The sequence below is a fragment of the Carlito syrichta genome, unplaced genomic scaffold (genome assembly GCF_000164805.1).
Source record: "Carlito syrichta isolate Samal-C Ts95f unplaced genomic scaffold, Tarsius_syrichta-2.0.1 Scaffold302333, whole genome shotgun sequence".
Lineage (NCBI taxonomy): Eukaryota > Metazoa > Chordata > Mammalia > Primates > Tarsiidae > Carlito > Carlito syrichta.
The window spans coordinates 369,386-377,071 of record NW_007246429.1 but is presented as its reverse complement, the minus strand read 5'-3'; the positions used below and the strand labels follow the sequence as shown (position 1 = coordinate 377,071).

Below are 7,686 nucleotides of genomic sequence, written 5' to 3'. Positions count from 1 at the left end.
GTGGCATGTGCCTACAGTCCCACTGGCTCATGGCTGTAATCTCAACACTTTGGGAGGCTGAGGCAGGAGGATTGGTTGAGCCCAGGTGGTCAAGGCTATGGTGAGCCATGATTGTGCCACTGGACTCCACTCCAGACTGGGTTAGCAAAATGAGACTCCAACTCAAAAAAAAAAAGTGCAACATAATTGTTAGCTGTTACTGTTTGTTTTGTTTTGTTTTACTTTCCCAGTGCACTGAAGTCACCTTTCCATCTATGCGGGGAAAGAGTAGAAGATGCTGCGTGTAGGGAGAGCCTGAGGCTATGGCAGCTGCCGTTGGTATTGTCAAACATCCAAACACTGAGAAAACAGTCACCTTGGGCTAATTCCAAAGGTTTCTTCATCTTGGCTGCCAACAAGTGCAGATGTTGGCACGCTGGCCCCAGGGAGGAACAGGGTGGAAAGCATAGTAAGAAATCAGCATTTACAAGTTGTTCGCTCATCCTTAAAAAAAATCCTCCCTGGAAAAATCGACAGCTCTATAAAATATCACTTTCCAGGGGCCACCCAGGACAATGAAGGATCTCCTGTAACTGGTCAACTGGATTGAAGGACAAGAAAGCCATACTTCTGGGGCAGCTCTGGAAATGGTGGTAGGAGGGTGGTCAGCACTAGATCCTCTTGCTTCCCACACATAAGAGCAGCTGGGGTCTAGATTCCAACATCTAGGCCCAGAGCGCAGAAAGAGGAACACACAACTAGCCATCGGGGAAACACAAATTAATACCACAATGAGATATCACAACACACCTATCAGAACAACTAAAGTTAAAAAAAAAAAAAGTAACAACACCAAGTGGTGGCAAGGATGTGGAGGAAGTGGATCACATCACTGGCGGGAATGTAAAACGGTACAACTACTCTAGGAAATAGTCTGGTAGTTTCTTCAAAAACCAAATAATATATTTATCATACAACTTAGCAATTGTAGTCTTAGGCATTTATTCCACAGACACAAACATTTATGTCCACACAAAAACCAGTACACAATTGCTTATGCCAGCTTTATTTTTAATAGCCAAAAATTGAAATCAATCAAAATGTCCTTCAATCAGTAAAGAGTCAAATTATGGTACATGCATGCAATGGAATATTACTCAGCAATTTTTTTAAAAAGAGCAAAATATTGATACACTCAATAACCTTGATGGACCTGAAGAACATTATGATGGTCATTATGTAGAAAAGTCAACCTCAAAATATTGCATATTATATGATACTATTTATAGAATACTCTCAAATGACTAAATTATAAAGATGAAAAATGAGAGGCAGGGCGAGTAGGGCAATAAAGGAGCAGCACAAGGGAGTTGTTTTGTTTTTTTTTGAGTTGGAGTCTCACTCTGTCACCCAGACTGGAGTGCAGTGGCTGCTTCTGGCCACCGCAGCCTCGACCTGCTGGGCTCCGGCGATCCTTCCACCTCAGCCTTCCAAGTAGCTGGAACTACAGGCGTGTGCTACCATGCCTGGCTAATTTTTTTGATTTATTGTAGAGATGAGGTCTCGCCAAGTTGCCCAGGCGGGTCTCAAACCCTCAGGCTCAGGCAATCCACTCACCTCAGCCTCCCAAAGCATGGGATTACAGGCTGAGCCACCAAGCCCAGCTACAAGGGAGATTTTTGTGGTGATGAAATTGTTCTGTGTCTTGAATGCCGTGGTGCCTGCATTCATCTACACAAGTGAGAAAATGACATGAACTATCTACACACATTGTACCAGTCTCATATTCCTGGTTTTGATCTTGTACTATAATTATATAAGATGAAACAAGAAATGAAAAGAAGAATGCATTCGATGTCTTTGCAACTTCCTGTGAATGTATAATTATTTCAAAATAAAAATTTTTTAAAGAGAGACAGAGAAAGAGAGACCAAGCCAGTAAGTGGAGAAACTAGGATTCCAGTTCACATCTCTCTGCTCCAAAATCCCAGTGTTCCAACTAGGTCAAATTACTCATATTTTTGCATAGACTATGAAATTTCATATCTCCATACCTTTGCACATACAAACTTCTACCAAGACTACCCTTCCTCACCTAGATAACTTTTACTTTCCTTTAAGACCTAATTCACATACCTTCTCCTTCAGGAAGCTTTCCTAACTTCCCACCCTAAGACTATTCCTCTTCCTTTGTACTTTCTATACACAGCACTTATTCAATTGAATTTGCTTCTGTCTCCTGCCATGTGCAAGCAAGCCACAGAATTAGAGAAAATTTTTGCAAGACATACCCAATAAAGAACTTGTCTGTAGACTATTTAAGGAACTACTATAGTACAATACATTATAAGAAGGCAAGCAACCCATTTTTTTAAATGGGCAAAAGATATGAACAGACATTTAAACAAAGGACATTGCAGATGGCAAATAAGCACATGAAAAGAAGCTCAATATCATTCATCTTTAGGGAAATTTACATAAAACTACAATGAGGTATCATCACAAACCTATCAAAATAGCTAAAACTAAAAAGATTGACAATACCAAGTGTTGACAAGGAGGTGGAGCACCTGGAACTCTAGTACACAGCTGGTGGCAATGTAAAATGGTACAACCACTGTAGAAAACAGTTTGGCAACTTCTTAAAAAGTTAAACATATCTATCATATAAATGAAACTACTACTCTTAAAAGCTTACTGATTCTACTCTTAGGAATTTAATCATAAGAAATAAGAGCCCATGTCCCCACAAAAATTTTTCACAAGTGTTTATAGTGACTTTATTTTAATGGCCCCAAACTGAAAACAATCCAAATGTTTGTTAACAGGTGGATGGATAAAATATGGGCTAGCCATATATCTATTACTATTCAGTGATAAAGAAATAAACTGATACACATAACAACATGAATGAACAACAAAACAATATGCTGAGTGAAAGTAGAGTACATGCTGTATAATTCCACTTACATAAAGTTCTAGAAAACACAAACTAGCCTATAGTGATAGAAAGCAGACTAGTGTCTGCCTAGGGATAGAGGGTGGGAGATGGAAAGAGGCACAGAGGGATAAGGCTCAAAAGGAAACTTTTAGGATAAGGTTTATGTTTGCTAACTTAATGTGAGAGTCATTTCAAGAGTACATACATATGGCAAAACTCATCAAGTTGTACAATTTTAAAACATGCAGGTTTTTGTCTGTCAATTATTTCTCAATAAAGTTAAATGAAAAAACAATAATGAGTACCATTTAATAGGCATCTCCTTTGTAGGAAAAAAAAGACTTTATGTAAATAATTATCACTCAAGGTAAGTATTATTTAGGCCATTTTACAGATGAAGAAATGGGTCAGAAAGTCAAGGTGGTCATGCAACTATGGTCAAGTCAGGCTCAACCCTAGGTCAAATGTCTTCAACGCTGGGAAACTTTTCTGTGTTGTGATGCCCTTCCACAATGGCAAAGTCCCAGCCTGAAGCCACAGATGACAACTCTCTGGCCTAAGCAAGAACTCTAGGAAGAATTCAAAGGCAGGTAGGGGGCTGGGGCTATAGGAAATCTCTGGCATCATTGAGATGACATCCTCTCCCTCCTGAGCTGCCATTGCCACAAATTCCTTCCACAGCCAAACCCAGCCTTTCAGAGGTTCTGGACCAGATGGCTAGGCCAGAAGTGGGCTGTGCCTGCTCCCCAAGATACCCTTGCCTCTACTGCCATGGTGGTTTGACGTAAAAGACCCTGACCAAAGAGTCGGGAGAACAGACTCCAGTTCCACTTGTGCTGTAAACAAGGCCCTTCCACTTCCTCAATTGAAAAATGTGAGAGCTAACCAAAAATCCCCCCAAGGAACACTGTGAGCCCCAGACACCCTTGCCTCTACTGCCATGGTGGTTTGGCGTAAAGGAAGCTGACCAGACCAGTCAGGAGAACAAACTCCAGCTCCACTTGCGCCAAAAACAAGACTCCACTTCCTCAATTGAAAAATGTGACAGCTAGCCAACAAGTCTTCCAAAAAACTCTTTCAGCTCTAGTTCATGTTCCCCAAGTGCCCCGCTGAACAGAAACTGAAAGCAGAGCACCATCCCCACTTCACTCCCTCTGCCACTCTGCCTCCTCCCCTCGGCCCCATCTCTCTGCAAGGATCTTCCAGCATCTGATCCCCCCTACCCCCATCTGCTGCTTTCTTCTCCAGTTAACATGTTAAGCACTTAAATTCTGTGTTCAGGGGTCTGGGAACCTTGGGGCACACAGCAACTTGAGACATAATTTATCTCTTTAGTGTTTTTGAAGGAAAAGCTAGAGATGAGTGGACGGGATAAGTGTTTTGAAGGAAATGCTAGAGATGAGTGGACGGGATAAGTGGACAGGAGGGACGGGAAAGAGAAGGTTGTGTGCTGTCTTGAAGTCAAGAAGAGCCTTCTCTTGTCCCTTGTCAGATCTGTATACCCAAGACTGGGCCAGAATTTCTTGTCCAACAGACTGAGATATTTGGTTGGGCACAGAGTAGGCTTTTAGTAAACATTTGTGGGACTAAATTAAATCCCTCCTGCCAGAGGAATAATCTTTTCCCTTGTCATAGAGGGAAAAATCAAGCATGTTTATCTCAATGTGCTCCTCTGGAAAGGGTTCCGAGAGTCCAGAAGCTGAAAAGCCCCCTACTTATAACTAGCCAGGAGATCCGGGGGCCCACCGGCATTGCACCTCACCTCCTGGGGCATCAAATGAACAAGACCACTATACTGTAAGACTCTAGAAATTCTCCCAGCTCTGATGTTATCTTACTGTGCAAGGAAGAGCCCTTGGGACTTGAAAGGAACAGTGCAGCATTTCATAAAGCTCCAACCACTTTGAGCTGCAGCTGTTCACAGAACCTCAGAGATGGAATGATGTTCCCCAAGGGGAGGGACTCTGCACGTTGGAACTGGATTTTGGAACTCCCGCACCGGCGAGTATTTGCCATAAAGAACACTCAAAAACAGGTTTATAAGCTGTGGATTCTTGGCTACATTTCTTTACCTCTCTGAGACTCGATTTCCACATCTGCGACATGGGGATAGACACCTTGTTAGGATGCTGCAGTATTAAACAAGGTCATGTACACAGAACACAAAACACCATCATGAGTTTAATGAATACCCTTCATTTCCCATAAATATACCTAAAGGTCCTCAGAATAAGATCGTAGCTGGTTTGACTGACCTGAAAACCAGACCCCTGATGAAGAAGGGGACTTAATTCCAAACGCACTAGAAAGGCACCTCAGGAAACGCACTGGGGCTATGGCAGCAGACACAGGGGAGGGTTTGGGAAGGGCAGAGGCAAGGCTGGCACCATGTCTCTTGCCAGTTATATGCAAGGGCTCAGTGACCAGGTAGCCTTCTGAGCAGCACCCTACCCCTCAGCCTGGCCTCCCTTTCTCCCCAGAAGCACCCACCTTCACCTCATGCACAGATAATCACCATATATACGGCCTGGACTTTTAAAATGACAGTGTGGGACCGGACGACCTCTGTAGTCCTTACCACCTTTATAATTTTCTGAACCTGCAATTCTACAAAGATAAACTAGTGCTTCACTGATGTCCCACCCGCTTCCCATCTCCTCCTTTGGGACACATGAAGGAGGAGTGGAGAAGGAACCAAGAGATTCAGGAAGCAGAGGGAGGAGGCCAGAGGCTGGGACTTCATTATGCTAATTTATTAGCTCTAATCTGCTGCAACAGCAGGACTTTGAAGAAAGAGGCTTTTGTTGAAATCTCCCATTTGGCAGGAAGTCCCCCACATACCCAGTAGAGATTATGAGTCAAAAGCTCTGATTTCAGTTCTGGCTCTCACATCCTGCATTGCTGAGGCTTCCTTTTCACACTTCTCCCACCAACTTCTTGACTTTTCCAGGAAGGAAATGTGCCCCAGATGTTGGCCAGTAAATGGAGGGTTTTCATCTGCCTTTATAAAAGGGTGTTAGTAATTCACAGACTCCCCAAGGAGCAAGAGCCAAAGGGGGGAATGCAGCCAATTTCTCTCCATCAATAAACCACAGGTTTCCCAACCAAAGAAACTCCCTCCCTACATGAGCAAGAAGGCTCTTCATATGCAAAACATTTTCATTCTCATCATTTTATGAGACCCTAACAACAATCTTAGGAAATAATAATGACAGAAAGTCTCACTTTCATTTATTCATGCAACTAATGTTATTGAGCACAACTGTTCACAAGTGGGGAAACTGAAGGACACACAGGTGAAGTTAACTTGCCGGCAGCCTCACCAGTGGCATGCTTGTCTAATTGGAATCTCCAAAACAAACAAAAAAAGCCTTCCTTTATAGCATTTGCTCATTTCCATAGCATAAATTCCCCCCCTCATGGAAAGCCACCAACAGTTTTTAACATTTTTTAACTAGTCTGCAAAATTCTTAGATATATAAATATATAAAAAATTTGCTCTAGAGAGTTTCTAGTTTAGTTTCCTGGCATCTAACTGAGTGTTCTTTCTGTCTCACCTTTCTGCCTCCATGCAGGAGAAATCAACATCCTGTGGAAACTTAAAGAGTAATCTTTAATAGAAAACTACCTGAAGGACTGTTTACAGGGGTAGGATTTCAGACATGTTTTATTTTCTTCCATATCAGTATTTTCCCCAATCATCCTATATTACTTTATAATCAGAACATATCTAAGTAACTAAAATCAAATTTTAGTGAGTTTTCTGGAATGTTTTCAAATAACCTCCCTGCATAATTTCTGTCACTCTGTGTCCCTTGGGTTGGAGAGTGTGTGTGTTTCCTAAGAGGTCCCTTGCAGAGCAGAAGTGTACTTAAGTATTCACCTGAATCTGGTAGTCTTACCTGGAGGATAAATTCATTCCCTTTGGAGTTTAAGTTTCACCAGCAATTGAGAAAATACAATTTTCTGTCAAGATTCCAAAAAGCCTGCTCCAGCAAATCAGAAGCATCTTTGGCCACTAGATGACCTTGCCTTCCAATGGGCTGAGGCCAAAGCAGACGATTTGACTGAACCAGAAACAACTGCTCCTTCTTTCCTGAGCTTTAACTTAGAAGAGGCCTCTTCATCATAAACCCTGTCCATCACCCACCCTCCCAAAGGCATTTTGTCCTCTCTTTCTTCAGGCTGAGATTCAAAAGGTCTTACCTCAGCACTGGGTTAGAAACCTGGCACCAGAGCTTGGGACAGGCTCAAGGGGGCCAGTCCATTTCAGCTGGGCTCCATGACATTCACTGCTTCTCCCTGGGCTGCTGACTGCACCGTTCTGTACAATTGGCTCTACCCCCGTCTGCAGGGAGAAAAAAACAAAGCAAAGTTGTACTAGAAGCACACGTGTTAATACATGCAGGATGTAAGAGGCATTGCTCCTCCCACTGCCAGCCTCGGTCACTCCTGCTACTTCAGAGCCCCTTAAGAACCATAGCCCATAGGCAGGCGCAGTGCCTCATACCTGTAATCCCAGCACTTTGGGACACGGAGGCAAGAAGACTGCCTGACCCAGGGGTTCGAGACCAGCCTGGGCAACTTGACGAGACCTCATCTCTACAATAAATTAAAAAATTAGCTGGGTGTGGTGGTGTGTACCTGTGGTTCCAGCTACTTGGAAGACTTAGATCACCTGACACCTGAGCCCAGCAGGTTGAGGCTGTGGTGGCCATGAGCATGCCACTGCACTCCAGCCTGGGTGACAAAGTGAGACTCCTACT

General features: G+C 43.1%; 1 protein-coding gene across 2 annotated transcripts in view; it reads right to left on the bottom strand.

Moving 5' to 3' along the window:
• Window positions 1-7,686, bottom strand: part of ST6GAL1 (ST6 beta-galactoside alpha-2,6-sialyltransferase 1) — a 130,571-nt gene that overhangs the window by 94,525 nt on the left and 28,360 nt on the right. For both annotated transcript variants that reach the window (XM_021711516.1, XM_008056369.2), the window contains exon 2: window positions 7,127-7,268. The gene's annotated coding sequence lies outside the window, so the exon portion shown is untranslated. The remainder of the gene's footprint in view (window positions 1-7,126; window positions 7,269-7,686) is intronic.